The following is a 22,066-nucleotide window of genomic DNA, read 5'->3' as shown; positions in this document are numbered from 1 at the left end:
CTGAAAGATGATTTTAAATATCACTACTTTTTCAGGGGCTGGTTTAACTTTAACAATTAATCTTTTTTTTTTTTTTTTTGAGAGAGAGAGAGAGAGAGAGTATCTACATGCGCATGCGAGTGGGAGAGGAGCAGAAGAAGATAGAGAATCTTAAGCAGGCTCCAAGCCCAGTGCAGAGCCTGACCCAGGGCTCAATCTCAGCACCGGGAGATGACGACCTGAGCCAAAATCAAGTCGGACACCTAACCGACGGAGCTACACAGGTGACCCTAAAAATTTATCTTTAAAATGAACTGAAAATTCATGTTTTGTGACAAGTGGGGAAAATCCAAGTTATGAATCACTTACAGTTCATGGTAAATGAAAACACTGGGGACAAAAAAGAACAATCTTTTCATGGAGTGTCATTTTTATTCTCCAGCTTCGGTTCCTGGGCTGAACACTGTGGGACCGGGAGCCCAGGGCAGTGATTGAACAAAGGTCATTTGCAGATTACTCCTCAAGGGGAATAAAAAAGAATCAAGTCTTGGACAATTAGCCATTTGTGGACCAATTTAGCTGATTGTGAATGTGGCCTCGAGGGATATGAGACCTCTTCCATGGGCACGTGTGAACTCACAGGCACCTGCAGACAATTCCCAGCACCTGACAACTTCCTACTTGGACTCTGGTTTCTCTCTCCTCCCCTCTGTTCGAAGGCTTTCTTTGACACTTGAGACATGCATGGATGCCCACAGGCACAGCTTGGAGGTGCAGGGGATAGCCAATGCTTCCAGGGATAAACTGCAACCAAAGGAGAAAGGAATTGGTGGGTACATGCTCTACTGGGCATGCTTCACCCACTGTCTCAGATGGACTCTAGTGGGGACCAAGGAACTGCCTTATCGTTGAGGAAACTTCATTGACTTTTCTCCCTTCCTTGGCTCACTTTCTTCATGTCTATGCTTCTGGGCATCACCTTCCAAAACACTATCCTCACCCAAGGCTTTGTTATGGTCTCTGCTTTTGGGAGCTCCAGACTATGACATCAACCAATTTGGGAATTATAATCCCCTATGCCTGTTCTGAGGAAGGGAGAGGGGCCAGAAGAAGTGCAGGCAGAAAGCAAAAAAAAAAAAAGAAAAAGAAAAAAAAGTCCATTCAAATACAAGTTTCTGATGGGTAGGTGAGACCCTACCTTACAGTGGAGACAGGGGCATTCGTTGGTAGAGTCCCCTGGCCATAGGCTTAGGGTCACCAAACCAGCAGCCTTTGCTGGACTCTGTGTTCCCCAGGGCCCTTCACTTGACATTGGAGCTTCCCTTGCATTCTCTCCCTCGAGGGAGACAGATCTACAGACATGAGCATCAGACGCTACTCAGCATTTTATTCCTTGCACTGCTCCCAACTATACATTCACTTCTTGGAAATTTTTGTTAACGTGAATTTTGTTCTTATGTCTGATCAACCCTAGATTCAGTTTCTGGACCTGCAAGGTTGATGTCCTGTACTTGGCACGTGGGGAGCTCAGCCAGAACATATCTGGCTCATGTCCCTTCAAGGTACAGTGGGTGCATGTGGTGGCCTCCTAGGTGATAGTTCTGGCCTGTCTTTGCTAATGCAGCAGGGACTTGGAGACGTCAGTGATTTGTTGATCCCCAGGATGGCACGAAGGCAAACTAGATGGTTGGAGATTCCTCTTGTCACTCCTCCAGGGGGAAGCCCGTGCCCCCAGCTCCCAGAGATGGATGCCTGCTCAAAGCAACTGCACTGAAGTGTCTCTGCATGTTTCCTCAGCAGTCATGTGTTGAGGGAACACATTGTTTAGTTACCTCAGGCCCCCTCCTTTCATTCAGTTATTATTATGATTATTATTATTTAAGTAGGCTTCGTGCCCAGCAGAGAGCCCAATGCGGGGCTTGAATTCACAACCCTAAGATCAAGATCCTAGCTGAGGTCAGGAGTCGGACACCTAACAAGTGAGCCACCCAGGTGCCCCTTCAGTTATTGTGTTTAAATACCAGATTTGGTTCTCAAATTCCTTTTCCAATCCTTTTGTTTGTTTCCGTTCATGGTGCCTTTGAGCAAATGTCCATATCGGGAAAATTGTCTACCTCGTGAAAACCCAAGTTAGAGCCTCCCATGTTTGCATCACAAGGACAGTTTCTCCCATCAATTCATGTGGCCACCCCCATGATGGCCCTTATGAGCTAATCTACCTTCCCTTTAATGTTCTGTCTCAGGCTGGGACACTGGCTTCTCTTCTGGTTCCTCTTGGCCCAGGGGACAGGTGCTGGCATTTTTAAAAAAGCTTTGGGTGAAACTAAAAGAACAGGCTTGGTCCATCCATTCAGTCCATTCATCTACTCAACATTCATTCAATTAACATTATTGAATGATTGCTATATGACAGAAAGCATCCCCCCCCCTTTTTTTTTTTTGAGAGAGAGAGAGAGAGAGTGCATGAGCATGTGTGCAGGGGAGGGGCAGAAAGAGAGAATCCCAAGTAGGCTGTGTACTGTCAGCACAGAGCAGGACTCCATCCCATGAACTTCGAGATCATGACCTGAACCAAAATCAAGAGCTGGACACTTAACTGACTGAGCCACGCAGCCTCCCCTAAAAGCTCCCTGACCCTGCCCTCCAGGAGATCACAGTCAAGTGGGGCCAGTGGAGCAGTAAATGGTTTATTGGAAACACATTGTATGCACTGGGGATAGTGGGCAGACCAAGGAGAGGCCAGGAGCCAAGTCTGAAGACCCAAAGGCTCACCAGCAGAGGTGACATGACCCTTTGGGGGAAAAGTAAAAGTGAGCTGGACAGGGGAGGAAACACCCTTCAAGAAGAGAAAACATGAATGTGAATAAAGCCGTTTAACCCTGAAGCCACTTGGGATCTAGCAGAGGTGGAGTGTGGAGTGAGCCAGAAGGGTGGGGGGGGGGGAGGGGCCATGAACTAGAAAGGTGGAAGGGTAAAGGTCAGGTGGGCAAGGTGACCATTATGGCGGATTCAGTACTTCACGCTAATGGCTTCCCCTGGATGCACCTCTCCGTGTTGAGTGAGTATCACTGTGACTCGATTTGTCCTTTAGAACAGAGGCAGGGGCTGCAGGGGGAAGGCTGGACCCAAGATGCCTGTCTGGAGGATGAGGAGTCTGGGCAGTAAAGCAGTGGAGTCTCACCAGGGGAGAAGTGCTGAAGACCTGACTCCGGGCAGGGAAGGGTAGAAGTAGAACATATGGGAGGTGAGATAGGAGACCACAAAAGAGCTGAGGTGTCTCCACAGATCTCCCGCTGTTGACCAATGAAGGCCCTTAGGCAGGACTCACACAGGCGGGGGAGGGAGGGTGGCTCCATTCACCCCTCACCTTTACTTCACAGAACCAACCTCTAGAAGACAATGGTATTGAGAGATTGATTAGTAGAACTTAATATAACACAGATAATGTTATTTTCCTCAGGCTTTAAGCCAACACATTATAAAATGCATTCAGATTTTAAAATCAGAATTTTAATGTGAAAGTCTAACAATATGTTATATGGGGTCTGTGAGTGCCAACTGTTCCAAAGGGCAAGACTCACCTCTGGGGGACAGAGCCCTGCATATTTCACGTAATAAGCCCAGGCCTTCTTTCCTCACGATACTGCCTTCCTTTCACATCTGTGTGGACCAGGCTGGGGCCACCTGGGACAAATCCGCCATGATGACTGCTCTGTGACCTGAAGCCTTCCGGAGCCCAGACTCCCCACCTCCCCTCCTCTTTTTGTCTAACCACACCCTCAAGTACACCCTTGGGCATAACATCCTTGATCTGCTCTGGAGATATGACTAAGACCCTGTACTCGCCAGCCTCTAGGGCCACGAAGACAGGTCTCACACAAGGTGGGGTCACGGAGATTTACTGTTTTGACCTGTCCACAACACCCTCTGTTGTCTGCGTGTCCCCTTCATAAACCATCTTTTATCAAGCTGGACTTCTTGGCCTTTTCCTTCAGTCACATGGCTCTTTTGGTCTTCTGAGATCTTTTTGCATATACCTTCCCTTCACAGAACCACATCTAAAGAATTTGTCCATCTGGGGCACCTTTTGGCTCATTCGAACTGAGCGTCCAACCCTGGATTTCAGGTCAGGTCATGACCTCACGGTTCAGGAGTTTGATCCCAGTGTTGGTCTCTGGGCTCACAGAGTGGAGCCTGCTTGGGATTCTTTCTCTCCCTCTCTCTCTCTGGCCCTCTTCTACTTGTGCTGTCTCTCTCTCTCTCTCTCTCTCACTCTCAAAAATAAATAAATAAATAAATAAATAATAAATAAACATTAAAAAAAAAGAATTTGCACATTTGAGCAATGATAGCATTAAGGTTTTTTGGGGGGGGGGATAAGATTTTTTTGCTTAACATTTTTCAATATAATTTACTGTCCACTTGGCTTCCATACAACACCCAGTGCTCATCCAACAAGTGCCCTCCTCAGTGCCCATCACCCACTTTCCCCTCCCCCCATACCCCCATAGCATTAAGTTTTGACTCTGCCTAGCTGTGGGCTGCTCTGGCTTCTAGATTTTTATCTGATAGAGGCTCACAAAACCTTTCTTGTGTGGGTGCATTTTTTAAATGTCTAAACTTAAGATCTATACTTTTGGCTTCAAACAGGTTTCTTTCCTGAAATATAATCCTGACATATAATTATAGAGAAATGACAGATCAGAATCCAAATCCCAGTGAAAGAGAACACAGGAGGTTGATCCGTGGCAGGATTATAAAGCTATTACTCACTGCACAGCACCGAGAGGCCAGCTCCAAAAGTCAAGGGTGAATGTAGAAGTAACATTCTTTTGAAGTTCTGAGCCTGAGGGTCGTACAAGGGGCCCATTTCTTCTCTGTTGTTCTTGGTGTCATTGACTTACCATCAAGCTCAGGTTGACTCTAACGTAAAATGTGCTAATTGCAATGATGAGATTGATTTAGAGGAGAATTAGAAAGAAGTGTCCTTGTTTGTCCGGACTTCTGGGCATGAATTTCATTTATTGCTGGTCTTTGGGGATCTGAAGAAAGGTAATCTCATTGTTCTTGTAGGACGCTTAGTTCTCAGGAGACTTCTTGAGGATGCCCATTTTTGAAAGAGACTTCACAGCCTGGTTCCTCTTCTTTGGATCAATTCAAACGTTCACTCCGTTTTAACCACTCGAGTGCTTCTCAGGACCACCATGATCAGCGAGGGCAGAGATAGACCATGAACAGACAGAAACAAGAAAACAAGCAGATGGGTTCAGACCCTGAGGACAATGACAAGGTGGGGAGGTAAGAGAGACTGGAAGACCTTTAAGATGGGACCCCCTGATGCCTACACGGGGGGAGCACATTCTGAGGACAGGGACTGGGGAGGGCCACGAGCCAGCGGGAAGGGTGGGCTTGGTGTGTTCAAGGAACAGGCAGCACCCTGTGGCTGGCGAGGCATCATCAATGGAGGATGGAGTAAATCAGGGCTGAAAGGGCGACGGGATGGGTTTTATTGTAAACACGGTGGCACGCCTTGTGCGTTTAGGCTGAGACTAGCAACAAATCTAGTGTGGCTTTTTGTTTGTTTGTTTGTTTGTTTAATCTGCCAGCTGCTCTGCTGGGAGTAGATTGAAGAGGGTCCAAGAGTCAAGGCAGGAAGACCCACTAGGAGGAGCTAAAGATCTCTGGGGACCAGGTGTCCCGGTCTACGGTCTACTGGTAGTGGGGGTACGGCAGGACCCGGTAATGGGCTGCCAGTGGGGAATGAGTGAGGAACAGAGGGGACTCCCAAGAGGACTCCTAGATTTTTTGGCTTGAAAATCTGGGTGAGGTGGGCTGGGTTATAAAGATGGGTGGGATGGCAGAAGGGAACCCTCTCATGAGAAGCAAATAGAAAATTCTGTCTGCCCTGTTAAGTCTGAGATAGCTCCTAGGCATCCAAGGAGCCGTGTCACTAAGTAGTCGGATCAAGGGGTCTGGAATTCCTCGAGGAGATGACAGCAGGAGGTAGCGGGGCATCAAACACACAGCACTCAGAGCCTAGAGACAAGGTGCTGTTACCTGGGACAAGGTGCAGAGAGAAAGAGAAGGGGGCCCAGAGCAGACCCTGGGTATGCTGTCAGGGTAAGAGGGAGGAGGAGCCAGGAGCTGGGAAGGAGCACCAGAAAGATCCAAAGGGCACCCCAGAAAGAGTGGGGCCCTAGGAGGCCGAGGAAGGTGGTGTTTCAGCAGGAAGGAGCCGCCCGTTGTGAAGGTCACTGAGAAGCTGGTAATGGAATAAAGGAGAGCCCATTTGCATGGCCATGTGGAGCTCTGCGTGACCTTGAAACAAATAACTCTACTGAACTCTCGGGGCCTGTTTGGAGTGAGGTCAGGAACAGGAGAGAGGGCGTAGACTTTTATTTTAAGTGCAGGTTTGCAGCCTGGTGGGGAAGAAAGTGATGGAGTAGGAGAAGGGGTGCAGGAGCCCAGCCCTTACTGTAACCAGGGGGCTGGGGTGCAGAGCAGGGGGGGCTTTCACTGAATTGGGAGAGACCCCCCCAGAAGGTGGCGTCCTAGGAGCAGTGTGAGCAGGAGGGGGTGGTGGCCGTGGGCTGGGATGCAGGATTGGATGGCTTAAGGTGCAGCCTTCGGGAATCGAGTACAACATCTGTAGGGGGCGGGGTGTCCCTCTCCTAGTCTGGGCACACTCTCTGGCAGGGTCCTGTTTCACAGCCTCCATGACTTGTCTCCATGGTACTTTGGGGGACCCAGCTCCTTCCAGAGCAACATGCTCCCAGCCGATGAGGGTTAGGAAGTGAATCGCTTGGGAAGTTTACCGTGGGTTTAAGAAGGAGGAAGGCGTGTTGGTCGGAATGTGTCCCAGGGGCCCCGACGTTCATCTGGAAGATGTTCCTCATGAGCAGCATGGGGTGAAGCCCCTGACCACAGCACCCATCCTGGCCCTGGCCCCTCAGGAGGAATAAGCCCTGGGAGCCGGATTGCAGACCCCTGGGATTAGCGGGGCTCCGAGGCCCTAGTCTAAAGCTCCCTCGTTCCTTCCTACGTCCCTTTGCCTCTTTAGGCTGCTTCATTGTCTTCTGAAGAGCTCTGCTGATTCTGCCTTGTCCCCCTCTCTAGTTTCTTGCTTCTGTTTCTTTCCTTTTGCCTATCACGACTCATGCCACCCCTTGGCCGGGTCCGGTTTCTTGTTGCCATGCTCAGATTCTTCAGGCCCTGAAGCTGGCTGACTCAGCAGCATCCGGAGGGAATGAAAGACTTAAGATGCGCTGTTGGAGGCACTTAGGAAGTGCCTTCCCCAGGCTGCGGAGGGAAAGAGGCAGGGACTAGGAGCTGGGGCTTTGGAACAGACACGTGGGGGTTCCACACTGCCTACACCTAGTAGTAGAATGCTTGGCAAGTAGCTTAACCTTGCCCAGATAGGCCTCCTGAATATGTTGCACAGGCTGCACGCTGCACAACTCTAGAAGGCTCCGTTCATGTAGAAGTCTGCATGAATAGCAACCCCTGGTGTGCTTGCACAATAGCCCATGGGCAGCGGCCCTGAGTCTGTTTCCTTCTCTGTACAAGAGCTGATGATCTCCCAGCACAGTCCTCTGGGGGAATTACGAATTATACCCTCCTGGTCTGATGCAGGGCACAGGCGTGGCAATATTGTGTGACTGGATACCCAGAGGTGGAGGAGTGGCCTTTGTCTTTGGGTGGGCTTATATTGTATTTATTTATTTATTCATTTTAATTTTTTAAGTGTTCATTTATTTGAGAGAGAGAGAGAGACAGAGCATGACCAGGAGAGGGGCAGAGAGAGAGGGAGACACAGGATCCGACGCAGGCTCCAGGCTCCGAGCTGTCGGCACAGCACAGAACTCAAGAACCGCAAGATCATGATCCGAGCTGAAGTTGACACTTAACTGATGGAGTCCCCCAGGCGCCCCTATTTTTGTAAGTTTATTGGGGGGGGAGGGACAGAGAGAGAGGGAGACAGAATCCCAAGCAGACTCCGCACTGTCAGCACAGAGCCTGACTCGGAGCTCGAACCCACAAACTGTGAGATCATGACTGAGCCAAAATCAAGAGGCGGATGCTCAGCCGACTGAGCCACCCAGGTCCCCCCAATGGGTTTATGTTTTACCGTGAGAGGCAAGACAGACCCCTTATAAGTAGCCACTGGGAGGCGCGTGGTCTCGGTTGGGCACTGTGAGTGTCCCCGCCATGTCCCGTCACCTTTCCGCCTCCAGTGCAGCCTGGCTAGAGTCCCAGGTCCAGCATGAGCTCTTCCCCGGCAGCCCCCGAGGGGTTCTGCTCGCCAGTGCAGCTGTCTGTCACCTGACAGGTGTGGCAGGTCCCAAGTGCCAGTGAGTGAAAGCCCTTGAGAGCGGATGCCTACATGCCCCGGCTGCCTTGTCCTCCCCGGACGGGCCTTCTACACTGGCTCCTGTTCCCCAGCACCACGAAGCACCTTCATCCCACGGGGTGGGGGGGGGGGTGGCTGGCTGGAGAACGCACACTCCCGGGTGCTTCCCCTCCCCTGACCTGTCCCCTGCTCTCCTAGCGGCATACTTTGCACCTCCCAAGTGGCTCCTTGCTAATTCCAGCCTCAAAGTCGGCTTCCAGATGCATCCAAACCGAGTGGCAACGCCCTGCTGTGCTCCCACAGAGCCCCAAGTGCATGCCTATCACTTCCCATCTGGGGGCTTCTCGTGACCTTGCAGCCCGACTGACCCGTCATTGCCCCTGAAAGGGCGAGGCGGGCACCTTGTAGGTGGAGCTCACGTCTTATTGGCCGGTGTAACCCCAGAGCCCAGCACAGCACCTGGCACAAGCCGGACCAACTAAACGTGTGCAGAGTGGGAAACACGGTGTGGGTTTCACTCACGTGGCACATGCCCACCGCTAGAATAATCTGAGGGAGTGTCTTTCCTCTCGTATCTGCTGCAGAATGTGACTGGTCTTTTTCACTGCAAGTCCTACTGAGTGATCATGAAAAATGAAGTCTGTAATTTCAGGCAGGTCTCATTACAGACCTTGAAGGAGGGGCAGGTTGGGGATTCTGGCCAAGGGACTGCCTTCTCCTTGTCTCCGGGGATGTGGATGTCAACGAACCGCTGGGTCAGGACACCCGCTATGTGTCGCCAAGGTCTTGCCGGAGTGTGTGTGAGTGAACCCCCGGGGGCAGGAGCCTGCATAGTTGCTGTGTGTCATTAGGGCATCCTGTGTGCGGCCCGGGGTCTCCCTGCTCGGAACTCACTGTCTTGAGGTAGCGGCAGCCAGCCCATCTTGCTCCCACTTTCTCTACGGCCCCTTTATGGAAATATCAATCTAGCCTCTCATTAACACGAATGCTTGGCACCTGGATGGTATTTCGGTCCCAGCTTCTGACCATCTGCCTACAATCGCTGGCACATCCCCAGCATGTGTTTTTGCAGTGACCCAGCCTCCGGGTTGCAGCTCTTTATCTTGATTTATGATGGGTCCCGTCCAGTCTCCCCCTGTTTGTCCCTATCCAGACATCACACATCGTACCTGTGTGTGGGTACTACTGTTTGCATTCAGACCCCTTTCAAAGCCTTATTCCCCAGAGGTCTTGTATGAATCCTGCTGGACCCTCTGAGCAACCTTGGCTCCGAGATACTCATTTCCGATCAGCCCCAACACCTTTACCCAGTTCCCACCCATTCTCCTCTCAAATCTCTGGGTGTACTTCTCATGCCTCCAAGGCACACCTGCCCCCATCCAGCTGGTTCCTCCTCACATCCCTAGCCTTGGGACAGGGTGGAGGCAGCCTAAGGATTGGGGAACTATGAAAACATCCTGGGGCCCATGTTGCACCCAATAACACCCCAAGATTGGGCCCAAAACACTAGCACTGAGAGCAGCCAACTACTCAGGAGGAGGAGGAATGGCCCAGGGACAACCGCTGGCCTAGCAGACCTTCAGCCCCCTCCTCCCTCCTGCCTTTGTGCCCAGATCCCAAACCCAGCCCTGTAATTAACATTCGCCACGGCCTGTCTCCAGTCCATCCTTCACAGGGATGCACCCTCAAGCTTCTTCAATAGACGCTTTTATCACCGCGGCTGACATCTCTGTCACCCCTGGTCATATGCTCCTGCAATATTTATAGGCTTGTGGATTGCAGATCTCGATAAGGGGAGGAAGGCCATGGAGGTGCATTGGATGACAACAATGCAAAGTTGAGCTGGGCAGGGCTCAGCCCTCGTTAATGTCTCTGTAAATCATCCAATTGCTTCAGGATGCTCAATATTTTCTTATTCATCTCCATTTTTCAAGGGGAAAGTGTTCAATCTGTCAGGCCACTTCTTTATAAATGACTTGTCAGTTGTAGAGGCATCAGGTTGAGTCTCCATGGGCCCGTGATCACATCAAAGAGCTGGGAAGACTTGACCATCACGGTAACATTCTACTTAGGGTCCTAATTGATCAGCAAACACTTGCCGAGCCCCGGCCGTGTGCAGCCAACTGCGTAGGGGCTGTGGCTACAGAGACCAAAGGAATCAGGCCATCCTCTTCCTAAAAGGTCCCTCATTTGCTGAAGGAAGCACCTCAGAAAGTAATTACATGGCGACAGTGCCTGTGCATCAATGGAAGTATGTCCAGAGGACCTTGGGCAAATACGAGTGGAAGTGGATCACCCATGCGGGGACTCAAGGAAGACTTTGCAGAGGATGGGTTTGTTTGTTTGTTTGTTTCCAAATTGTGGTAAAATACACATAACAGAAAAACTGGCATCTTAAACATTTCTCAGTATACAGTTCAGTATTAAGTATATTCACATTGTTGTGCAATCAATCTGCAGAACTTTTTCATCTTCCTACATTGTACCCATTGAACAATAACTCACCATTCTCTCCTCCCCAGTGCCTGGCAACCATTCTACCTCTGTCTCTGTGGATTTGACTCCTCTAGGGACCTCATGGACATGGAATCGTACAAGATTTGTCCTTAATGTCTGGCTTATTTCACTTAGTGTCATGTCTTCAACCTTCATCCATGTTGTAGCAGATGTCAGAATTTTCTTCCTTTTTAAGGCAGAATATTATTCCATTGTATGTAAGTACCACACTTTGTTTATCCACTCATCCTTGGATGGGCGTGTGCATTGTTTCCACCATTTGGCCATAGTGAATATTACTGCTACAGACGTGAGTGTTGATTTTTTTTTTAAATGAGTCTTGGGGTGCCTGGTTGGCTCAGTTGGTTAAGCATCTGACTCTTGATTTCAGCTCAGGTCATGATCTCATGGTTCGTGGGATTGAGCCCCATGCCAGGCTGTGCATTGACAGTGTGGAGCCAGCTTGGGATTCTCTCCCTTTGCCCGTCCCCCATTCGTGCTTTCTCTCTCTCTCTCAAAATAAATTAATTAATTAAAAAAATAAAGATGAGTCTGGAAGAAGTAAGATTTCACTGGTATAGCAGAGGAAAGCAGAGACCAGGAAACATGCCTGGCCTGTGCAGAGACACTATGACCATGTGTGGGCTTAGGGATGGTGTGTGTGGGGGGGTCTATGTTGTTGGGACCCAGGCAGGTCATACAAAGTACGGTGTGATGAGGCTGGATAGCTGAGTGACCTGGGATAATGACAGGCCCATATGCTATAGAAAGGGCCCCCAGCCCCCAGACGTCACATTGTGAAGGTTGTACTTTGCTGCCATCTCATTCAAGAGTGGAACACATTAAAAGTTTTTTTGGATCTCAGTAGAGCATGCAGAAGTAAGAAATTTCTAGAGTTCCTGCTCACCAGTCATAGGGACCTAGCCAAGTGCACTCTCTGTTGGGCTGCTTATAAATCTGGTCAGGGGCTCCTGGGTGGCTCAGTCAGCTGAGTGTCCAACTCTGGATCTCTGCTCAGATCATGATCTCAGGGTTCATGAGTTCGAGCTCTGCATCGAGCCCTCTCTCTGTCTCTCTCTCTCTCTCTGCCCTTCCCCTGCTTATGCCCTCTCTCTCAAAATAAATAAATTAAAAAAAAAAAAAAGCTGATCTGAAGCCAAAGGAGGATTCAACATCAAATTCCACTGTGTTGTTGGCAAAACTTTCCACAGCTGGTCAGTCCTAAGGATTCCTGCAAACTGGGATCCAGTCTAAAGCTCTGTGGTCTTGAGTGAGCTATTTGACTCCCCCTGGATCTCAGCGCTCTTGTTTGCTACATGAATGGGATGGATTATTTCTGAGAATCCTTAAAGGTCCCAGAAGTCTATGCATTCATAAATTCTACTAATGTTAGTGTTAAATATGCTGTTCTAACTCCTCTAACGGCCCTCGAAGAATAGATTCTACAAATCGTTACCTTACACAAACTGCTTAATCTCTATGTCTTTGAGTCCCCATCTCTAAAAAGAAGTATTAGACATCATAGCTTCTGGGGCACCTGGATGGCTCAGTCAGTTAAGCATCTGACTTCGGCTCAGGTCATGGTCTCAGGGTTTGTGAGTTCAAGCCCTGCGTCGGGCTCTGTGCTGACAGCACGGAGCCTGCTTGAAATCCTTTGTCTCCCTCTCTCTCCGCCCCTCCCCAGCTTGTGCACTCTGTCTCTCCCAAAAAGAAAAAAATTAAAAAGAAATAATGCCTGCCATTTTTTCTTGCAGGTCATTGTATGTATCCACATGGAACTTATAAAGGGAAGCATGAGAATTAGATGTTAATGTTGTTTACACTGTTTATCTCAGCAGGTAAGTTTTCCCACCTCTCAGACATCCATAGTCAGTACGTATAATTTCTCCGAGCTCTTTTTGTTTTTCTTTTCTTTTTCTTTTTCTTGTTTCTTTTTTGGCACATCGTGGCTCAGCCTCAGCAGACTCTCCGTCGTCTTTAGGCATTCCCTGCCTTCTTGTCTTTGCCCGTGTCTGTCCCTTCAGGTGGAATGCCCTCCCGTCTGTGGCCACCAGTCATCCTTTCCATCCTTCACACTGCAGATAAAATTTACCTCCCCCTCCCCCCACGGACGAGACCAACCTGACCATCCAGCAGGAAGGCACTTTTCTCTCTCCTTTGTGTGAGGATCACTCGTGCTTCGTCTTCTCATGATCTACGAAGTGGCGTTGCTTCTCCTCCGTCTTAGGTCGAGCTCTGAGAAACAGATCCTATGAAGGAGATTTGTGTGCAGCAAGTTTTGAATCCTTCAGATCAACCTCCTGCGGGGGGGGGGGGGGGGAGGGGGAAGGGCAGAGGGGAGGAAGCAAGATTTGGCAAAGGAAGGGGCTGATCTGCTATACAGTCTCCACCCCGGCCTCAGCCCGTCACATGGGGCGCTGGAGCTGGGTGACGCCCTCAGCTGGACCTTCACACACCATCACCCATCACGGACTGGTCGTTGGATGCATCTGTCTCCCGGTGGGATGCATGATCTTGATGCCTGGCGACAGCTCTTGTGATGCTTGGAGGGACTCCGCTGAGAGCCACCGTCTCCAGTAGTTGGGAGAAAGGGTGACGTGGTTCCAGAGGGGGCCAGGTGGTGCACCTGGCCTCCGGCCTCCAGCCTCCAGCCTCTCATCTGCAAGGAGGGAGGGAGCGCGTCTACGCCTGCGTGTTTGCCTGCGGGCTGCCTCCGGCAGGTGGCGCACCTTCAGTAAATAGCTGTTAAAGGAGTGAATAAATCAACAAAGGAGCAGCTCAGAGCAACTGGGTCATTCTCCGCTTTTATTTGCCAGTAATTTCTTAGTCCCAACGTTTTTGTTCCCTTCTTTAAAAATATTGCGTATTAATGTGGAAAGTTATTCTAGGTCTTTGCTAGCCTCTCCACCTAGGGCTTCCTGGGACAGTCCTGGGAGGAGTACTATGTTTTTTCTTCATGACTACGATGGAGAACGCGCAACATAAAATACTCCTTTAATTATGTTAAGTGTGTAGTTCAGTAGCTTCAGTCACGTTCATATGGTTTTTCAGCCATCACCACGTTCACGTTCAGAACTTTTCCATCCCCAGTTAAATCTCTGCACCCATTAAACTATTACTCTTCCTTTTCTCTTTCCCCCCAGCTCCGGGGGACCTGTATTCTACTTTTTGTTTCTATAAATTTGCTTATTTCAGGCACAGCATACAAGTGGAATCGTGTAATATTTGTTCTTCTATGTCTGGTTTATATTTCACCTGGCATCACAGTTTGAAGGGTCAACCAACCACGTTATAACCTGTGTCACAATTTCATTCCTGGTTAAGGCTGAATAATATTCCATTGTGTGGATAGACCACATTTTGTTCACCCATTCATCTGTCGATGGACATTTCGATTGCTCACTTGTAACCTTTTGGCTATTGTGAATAATGCTGTGAACACTGGTGGACAAGGCCGAGCCCTTGCTTTTAATTGTTTGAGGCAGATACCTAGGCACACTTTTTAAAAAGTTTTTTTATTAATTAAAAAAATTTTTTTAACATTTTTATTTATTTTTGAAAGACAGAGGGAGACAGAGCACAAGCAGGGGAGGGGTAGAGACAGAGAGGGAGACAGAGAATCCAAAGCAGGCTCCGGGCTCTGAGCTGTCAGCACAGAGTCCGACGTGGGGCTCGAACCCACCAACTATGAGATCATGACTTGAGCCGAAGTGGGATGCTTAACTGACTGAGCCACCCAGGTGCCCTATATTTTTATTAATTTTTTAGAAAGAGAGAGATGAGCTTGGGAGGGGCAGAGAGGGAGAGAGAGAACCCTAGCAGACTCTGAGCTGTCGGCACAGAGTCCGATGCGGAGCTTGATCTCAGGAACAGAGAGATCATGACCTGAGCTGAAATCAAGAGTCGGATGCTCAACCACCTGAGCCGCCCAGGCGCCCCTGGATCCATTTTAGAAAAAGAGATTTCTTCCCTTCTTTTCCAGAGGTGAAAACTTTGGCCTGAGGGAATACAAGCCTTCCATTTTGTATTTGCAACTTTTGCTTATGGGACACGTTAGTGGGACAAAAAACCCTTCTTGAAATCGGGTCTTTGCTTCCTGCTATACACTGGAGGAAACGGCAGCAGGCTTGACATCATGGCAGGTTCCTAATGATGGCAAATTTTTATGTGTACGTGTTTATGTTCTTTGGGCATGGGGGCATCCATGCCTCTCATGGGATCTTCACCTTTGATGTCAATGGCCGGTTGAGTCTTTCCAACTTTCTGACACTGAGTCACTTATAAGGGCACTTATGACTCTAATGGGATCACCTGGATAATCCAGAATCATCTCCCTAATTTAAAATCAGCTGATTAGCAGCTTTAATTCCACCTGCAACCTTAATTCCCCCTTGCCATGAAACATAATGCCTTTGTAGGATCTGGGGACACAGACACGGACATCTTTGGGGGGGGTCTATTAATTTCCTAGAGCAGCTCTCACAAAGTACCAAAAATTGGGTGGTTTAGAACAAGAGAAATTTATTCTCTCACAGTTCCGGAGACTAGAGGGTGTCCCTAGGGCTCTCCTCCCTCCAAAGTTTCTAGGGAAGAATCCTTTCCTGTTTCTTCCAGTTTGGGGAAGCTCCAGCGATCTTTGCTGTTCCTTGCTTGTAGCTTTATCCCTTCAATTTTTGCCAGTGTCTTCACGCGGCTACCCTCTCTCCTGTGTCCTTTCTTCTTATAAAGACCCCGGTCACTGGGGCATCTGGGTGGCTCAGTCAGTTAAGCATCCATCCAACTTTTGATTTTTGGCTCAGGTCATGATCTCACGGTTCGTGGGATCGAGCCCTCCATTGGGCTCTGCACTGGCAGTGTGGAGCCTGCTTGGGAATCTCTCTCTCTCTCTCTCTCTCTGCCCATCCTCCGCTTGTGCTCCCTCTCTCTCAAAAATAATTAAATAAACATTTAAAATAAAAAAGACACCAGTCATTGGCATTAAGGACCACCTCGCCCCTGTGTGATCTTATCTTAACTTCATCTGCTGAGACCCTATTTCCAAATAGTCTCATTCTGAGTTTCAGGGTAGGCATGGGTTTTGCAGGGGTTTTATTTAACTCACTCCGGGGGCCATTATTCTGCCTGCCACAGATATGACAGAGGCCCCCAAAGTCCGAGGTGACTTAGATCTAAGATCGAAGGCTACTTAGATCATCCCACTGCCGGGCCTCAACACCACCCACAGAGGAATTTGAGGGAAACCCTAAGAGGCTCACGTGCCCCCGCTAAGCCCACACTCCCGGCTACGATCTCTACAAGCTGTCCATCATAGCTCCACCAAATCCCCAGGAGACTAGCCCAAGAAAGCATCTGTAATTAGAATTGGATTTCTTTGCTCTGTAGCTCCGTGGAGACTTCAGCAGCCACCTAAATGGTCACCCCGACAGCTCATTCGCATGGCTCTTTACCTCCTCCTTCTCACCGTATCCACCCCTGCCACGTTCTCAGTCCTGATAGAACTGTTCGGAGAGCTTTTAAAATGTACGGATGCTGGCACCCAGAGGTTCTGATCAGTCGTCTGGGGAGGACCCAGGCGTCGATATTATCAAAACTCTCCTGGGCTGTTTTCACCGCACACCCGGGTTCCTGGCCACTTGCTGGAACTCTTCTAAACGTATGTATATTTTTAAACCCCTGGTCAGTTATAGATTTGCAAACATCCAATCTGTCTCGTCTCTTAATTCGGCCCATGGGTACCGTGTTTTTCAGAAATGTTGAACTGGGATGGGCAGCTCTTCTGGAGAGCGCTCTCTTTCCTTCCTCACCTGTTTGTAGCTCACTTCCCGCCCAGGACTAGTGATGCCTAGGTCCTCTGCCTGCTCTCTGGTCATCCGCAGTTCGCTTGCGCCCCTTGTTCCATGGCTGGGATTCACGGACCGCTGTTACCATCCCCATCTTGTGCACCCCCTCGTTGGAGAGTTTGGGCACAGGAATGACACGATTTGATGTAAAATTTTAAATCCGATTCCAGAGTCTGCATGGGATACAGATTGTAAGGCAGGATTCGCAGCAGGGAGACCAGTAATCCCGGTAACTTGGAGGTACCTGCAGTGACCGAGGACAGAGGGGAAGTATGAGGAGCCTTGCAGGGATGGAAGGGGTCATCCAGGGGTACGTGGGAAAGGTAGCCCATTCAGGACTGGCCGATGGACCACACGTTGGTTTTGAGGGAAAGAATAGAATCAAGACGAAGACATGCTTTTTTGTCTGAGCACCTGGGTGTACTGTGCCATTAGTTGACTTGAGAATAACACATTGGGCACGAGGAGGTGGAGGGAACTTGAGTGCAGTCGTGAACTTGTCAAATTCAAGAGTCTTATTAGAACCCAAAGGGAATTGGGGCGCCTGGATGGCTCAGTCGGGTAAGCGTCTGACTTTGGCCCAGGTCATGATCTCACAGTTTGTGGGTTTGAGGCCTGTGTCAGAAGCCTGGAGCCTGTTTTGGATTCTGTGTCTCCTTCTCTCTCTGCCCCTCCCCTTCTCTCTCTCTCTCTCTCTCTCAAAAATAAACATTAAAAAAAAAAAAAGAATTCAAAGGGAATTTTCTGAGTCCACAAGCTCAGAGGAGAGGTAGGGCTGGGAATATAGGTTTGGGCATCATCAGTAAATAGGTAACATCCTACCACACAGGACTCAATGAGGTCAACTGGGGAGTCTGTGCAGATAAAGATTTGTGTCCTGAGGTACACAGTGGTCGAGGGGAAGGATAAGATTTAGTTAGAGGGATTGAGAAGGAGCCACCAATAAAATAAGGGGAAAACCAAGAAATCCTGGCATCCTAAAAGCTAAAGAAGAAGTTCCACAAAGGAAAGAATGATCAGTTGGTCAAATGTATCAGAGACATCAGGGCACAGGAGGGCTGAGACTTGAGCACTAGATGTGGCACCATGATCACAGGTGACTTAGCAGGAGCAGGACACTTGGAGATAAAGGTCCAACTGGAGTGGGTTCTGGAAGAAAGATGCAAGATGGGGTTGGCAGGATAATGATCTTCCAAAGATGTCCACACAGGAATCCCTGGAGCCTGTGAGTATGTTACCCTACAGGGCAAAAGGTGCCACTGCGGATGTGATTAAGTGAACGGCTTTTGTTTTTGTTTTTTTTAATTTATTTACAGAGAGAGGACGTGAGCCGGAGCAGGGCAGAGAGAGAGAGAGAGAGAGAGAGAGAGAGAATCCCAAGCAGTCTCCACACTGTCAGCGAGGAGCCCGAGGCGGGGCTCAGACTTACAAACTGTAAGATCATGACCTGAGCCGAAATCCAGAATCGGATGCTTCACCGACTGAGCCACCCAGGCGCCCAAGTTAAGGATTTTGAGATGGGGATCTTGTCCTGGCTTATCTGGGTGGGCCCACAGTAATCACAGGTCTTTATAGGGAGAGACAAAAGGTCAGTCAGAGAGAGATTTGAACACGATACATTGCTGGCTTTGAAGATGGAAGAAAAGACCATGAACCAAGGAATATAAGCAGCCTGTTGGAGCTGAAAAAGGGAAGGAAACGGATGCTTCCTGGGAGCCTCCCAAGGAATGCAACTCCTGACACTTTAGTCTTTACCCAGTAAAACCCATTTTGGACTTCTGATCCGGGAATTGTAAGATAATAAATTGGCGTTGCTTTAAGCCGCCAAGTTCGCGGTAACTTGTCAGAGCAGGCATAGAAGATGGGTACAGGAAGGAAGCAGCATGTTTGCATGGGGTTGGGGTGACTTGGATCCAGTAGAGACCTGGGGGTTCAGGAGGGCAAGGGGGTTCTAGGAGCAACATCCCCGAGGAGCAGAGAGGTCAGCCCCCCGAGGGGGGGGAAGGGCGGAACTTTGTTCTGATGGCTTCTGTTGGTTCAGTGAAACACCGAGGGCAGGGTACCGGCTGAGATGAAGAAGAGGAAGAAGAGAAGGAAGAAGAAAGGAGAAATTAGCAAACGATCACTTACCGAGTGGGTTTAAGATGTAGTTCTACTTCTTACAACTTTTCTAAAAGGAATGAACAGAGGCGCGTGACATTTGACCCTTAAGAATGTCCCCGACGAGGGGCGCCTGGGTGGCGCAGTCGGTTAAGCGTCCGACTTCAGCCAGGTCACGATCTCGCGGTCCATGAGTTCGAGCCCCGCGTCGGGCTCTGGGCTGATGGCTCAGAGCCTGGAGCCTGTTTCCGATTCTGTGTCTCCCTCTCTCTCTGCCCCTCCCCCGTTCATGCTCTGTCTCTCTCTGTCCCAAAAATAAATAAACGTTGAAAAAAAAATTAAAAAAAAAAAAAAAAGAATGTCCCCAACGATATTTTTTAAAATAGTAAAGAATTGGGAACAGCCAACACGGTTGGCGAAAGGTGATTAATTGAAGAAAGATGTTCTGTCCATGATGGATTGCTCTGCAGTCATCATAAACCAGGCTTTAGAAGACCATTTAATTAAATATGAAATGTGCTATCTTGTTAAGTGAGAGTGGTTACAAAACAAATATGTACAGAATGAAACCAATTTTGCAGAAATATGTGTGTAAATATATGTGTTAACAAAGACTGTGAGGGAAATACATCAACATTTAAATAATAATTATATCTGGGTGAGGAAATTACAGATATTTTAATTTGCTCCTTTTATTTGTCTTCATTTTTATATTAAACGACAATTATTTTTATATTATAAGGCGTCATGTGTGTGGGAAGAATGAAAGGCAGACAGAAAGGGAAGGACTCGGGAGGTAACGTTTATCTGTTAGCCCCGACGTGCCCAATATGTATATTACCTAACACTCGAAACAACCCAAGGAGTAGGCATTATGTTTACACATGATTAATGAGGAAATTAAGGCTCAAAAGTGAAGTAACTCAAGGTCACCTGTAGGAAGCATGCTGTACAATCAGTTCCGGTTCTCTGTTCTACTGTGTCACGTCTGCTGACGCGCCCAGAGTTCGGCCAACTAGCTCAAGGGCCACCCACCTGGGATGTGCCACGTCTCTGTGTCGGGGGCCTGCCCTTTGGTTAACGAAGGGAAGTTTCTCCTGAACGTCAAGGGCAGACACTGGCCTGGCACCACCCCCTTTGCCACAAACAGGACACTCACACGATGGGAAAAACACTGCAGTGGAAAACACACGTGCACACGCATGCAAATGAGGTCGAAGATGGTCAGAGGTGAAGCCATACCTGGCCTGGAATGTTCTACTGTGGGGAAGGGATTCTGTCCCAACGGTGGTTGGAATCTCTTATGGGTTCAATCGTGTCCCCCTCCAAAAGATACGCTGAAGTCCTGTTACCTGGGAATTAGACCTTTCTTGGGTACAAAAGATCTTTGCAGGTGAAATTAAGATGAGAGTATACGAGTTAGGGTGGGCCCCGAACCAATTTCTCGCGTCCGTATGAGAAAAGAGAAGTTTGGACACAGAGACACAGAGAGACACAGGCAGGAGAATGCCACGTGAAGGCGGGAGGTGGGAGCAGCGATCGGCCACAAGCCAGGGAACACGGAGGATGTGCAGAAGCTGCTGGAGGCTGGAAGGGAGGCGCGGAACAGAGTCTCCCTCTGAGCGCTCAAGATGCCAACCTTGCCGGCGCCTTGATTTCAAACTGCTGGCCTCCTCGAGAGAATCAGTTTCTGCTGTTTTAAGCCACCCGGTTTGTGGCGCTTTGTCAGGGCGGCGCGGGGACGTGAGGGCAAGAGCTGGGCCGTGTCTGTCGGGGTGGGCACGAGCCCTCGCGCTTGGGATGGCTTCTGAGTAAGATGCGTGGTGATGCCAGTGGAGGCTCCCCAGGCCCTCGCTGTGCATTCAGGCCACCGCACCTGTTCTCTGCCTGCGGGGGTCTGTGGGTGGTGCAGAAGAGGAGCTCAGCCCCCAGACTGGAGACTGGATGCTGGGACAGTGGCAGGAGGCTTGTGACAATTGCTTTGCCTGACTGTGTGGTGGCCAAGGGGGGTCGGGCCCGCTCAGCAGGGATGGAGGGAATGGGACAGGAGTCCACACCCTGCTCTTAGCCTATGGCCCTTATCAGTGAGGCAGGAATGCAGTTTATTATAGCGATGGTTTGGGGAACAGTTTCTAAGCTAATGAATCTGCCGGGCAGGTAAACTCAGTCACATCATTGCTGATGCATATGCGTGTAGCCCCCCCCCCCCTTTTTTCATTTAAATTCAAGTTAGTTAACGTACAGTATAGTCTTGGCTCCAGGAGTGGAACCCAGTGATTCATCTCGTACATACAACACCCAGGGCTCCTGCCAACAAGTGCCCTTCATGCCCACCACCCATCTAGCCCATCCCCCCACCTCCCCTCCAGCAACCCTCAGTTTGCTTTCTGCTTTTTGCTTTTAATATTTATTTCTTTTTGAGAGAGAGAGAGAGAGAGAGAGCCCTGCATGCAAGGAGCAGAAAGAGAGAGAGAGAAAGAGAGAGAGAGAGAGAGAGAGAGACAGGGGATCTGAAATAGGCTTTGTGCTGACAGCAGAGAGCCCGATGCGGGGCTCAAATTCATGAACCTTGAGATCATGACCCGAGCCTAAGTCAGACACTCAACTGACTGAGCCACCCAGGCGTCCCTGTTCTCTGTGTTTAAGAGTCTTTTATGTGGAGAAACGGGAACCCTCTTTGCACCGTTGGTGGGAACGCAGACTGGTGCAGCCACTCTGGAAAACAGTGTGAAGGTTCCTCAAACAATTAAAAATAGATCTACCCTATGACCCAGCAATGGCACTGCTACAAATTTACCCAAGGGATACAGGAGGGCTGACGCATAGGGGCACAGGTACCCCAACGTTTCTAGCAGCACTTCAGCAATAGCCAAATTATGGAAAGAGCCTAAATGTCCATCAGCTGATGAATGGATAAGTAAATTGTGGTTTATATACACAATGGAATACTACGTGGCAATGAGAAAGAATGAAATATGGCCTTTTGTAGCAACGTGGATGGAACTGGAGGGTATTATGCTAAGTGAAATAAGTCATTCAGAGAAAGATACCATATGTTTTCACTCTTATGTGGATCCTGAGAAACTTAACAGAAGACCATGGGGGAGGGGAAGGGGAAAAAAAGTTACAGAGAGGGAGGGAGGCAAACCATAAGAGACTCTTAAAAACTGAGAACAAACTGAGGGTTGATGGGGGGTGGGAGGGAGGGGAAAGTGGGTGATGGGTATTGAGGAGGGCACCCATTGGGATGATCACTGGGTGTTGTATGGAAACCAATTTGACAATAAATTTCATATTAAAA

General features: G+C 49.2%; 1 long non-coding RNA gene across 1 annotated transcript; it reads left to right on the top strand.

Moving 5' to 3' along the window:
• Positions 1-206: 206 nt before the first annotated feature.
• Positions 207-14,313, top strand: LOC123380718. Its single transcript, XR_006586788.1, has 5 exons — positions 207-263; positions 1,454-1,541; positions 5,053-5,277; positions 12,580-12,663; positions 12,850-14,313. It is a non-coding gene; the product is annotated as an uncharacterized LOC123380718 (long non-coding RNA).
• Positions 14,314-22,066: the final 7,753 nt, after the last annotated feature.

This window comes from Felis catus, chromosome D2 (assembly GCF_018350175.1).
Source record: "Felis catus isolate Fca126 chromosome D2, F.catus_Fca126_mat1.0, whole genome shotgun sequence".
Classification (NCBI taxonomy): domain Eukaryota; kingdom Metazoa; phylum Chordata; class Mammalia; order Carnivora; family Felidae; genus Felis; species Felis catus.
The sequence above is the reverse complement of the archived record's forward strand: the minus strand, read 5'-3'. Positions and strand labels throughout refer to the sequence as shown.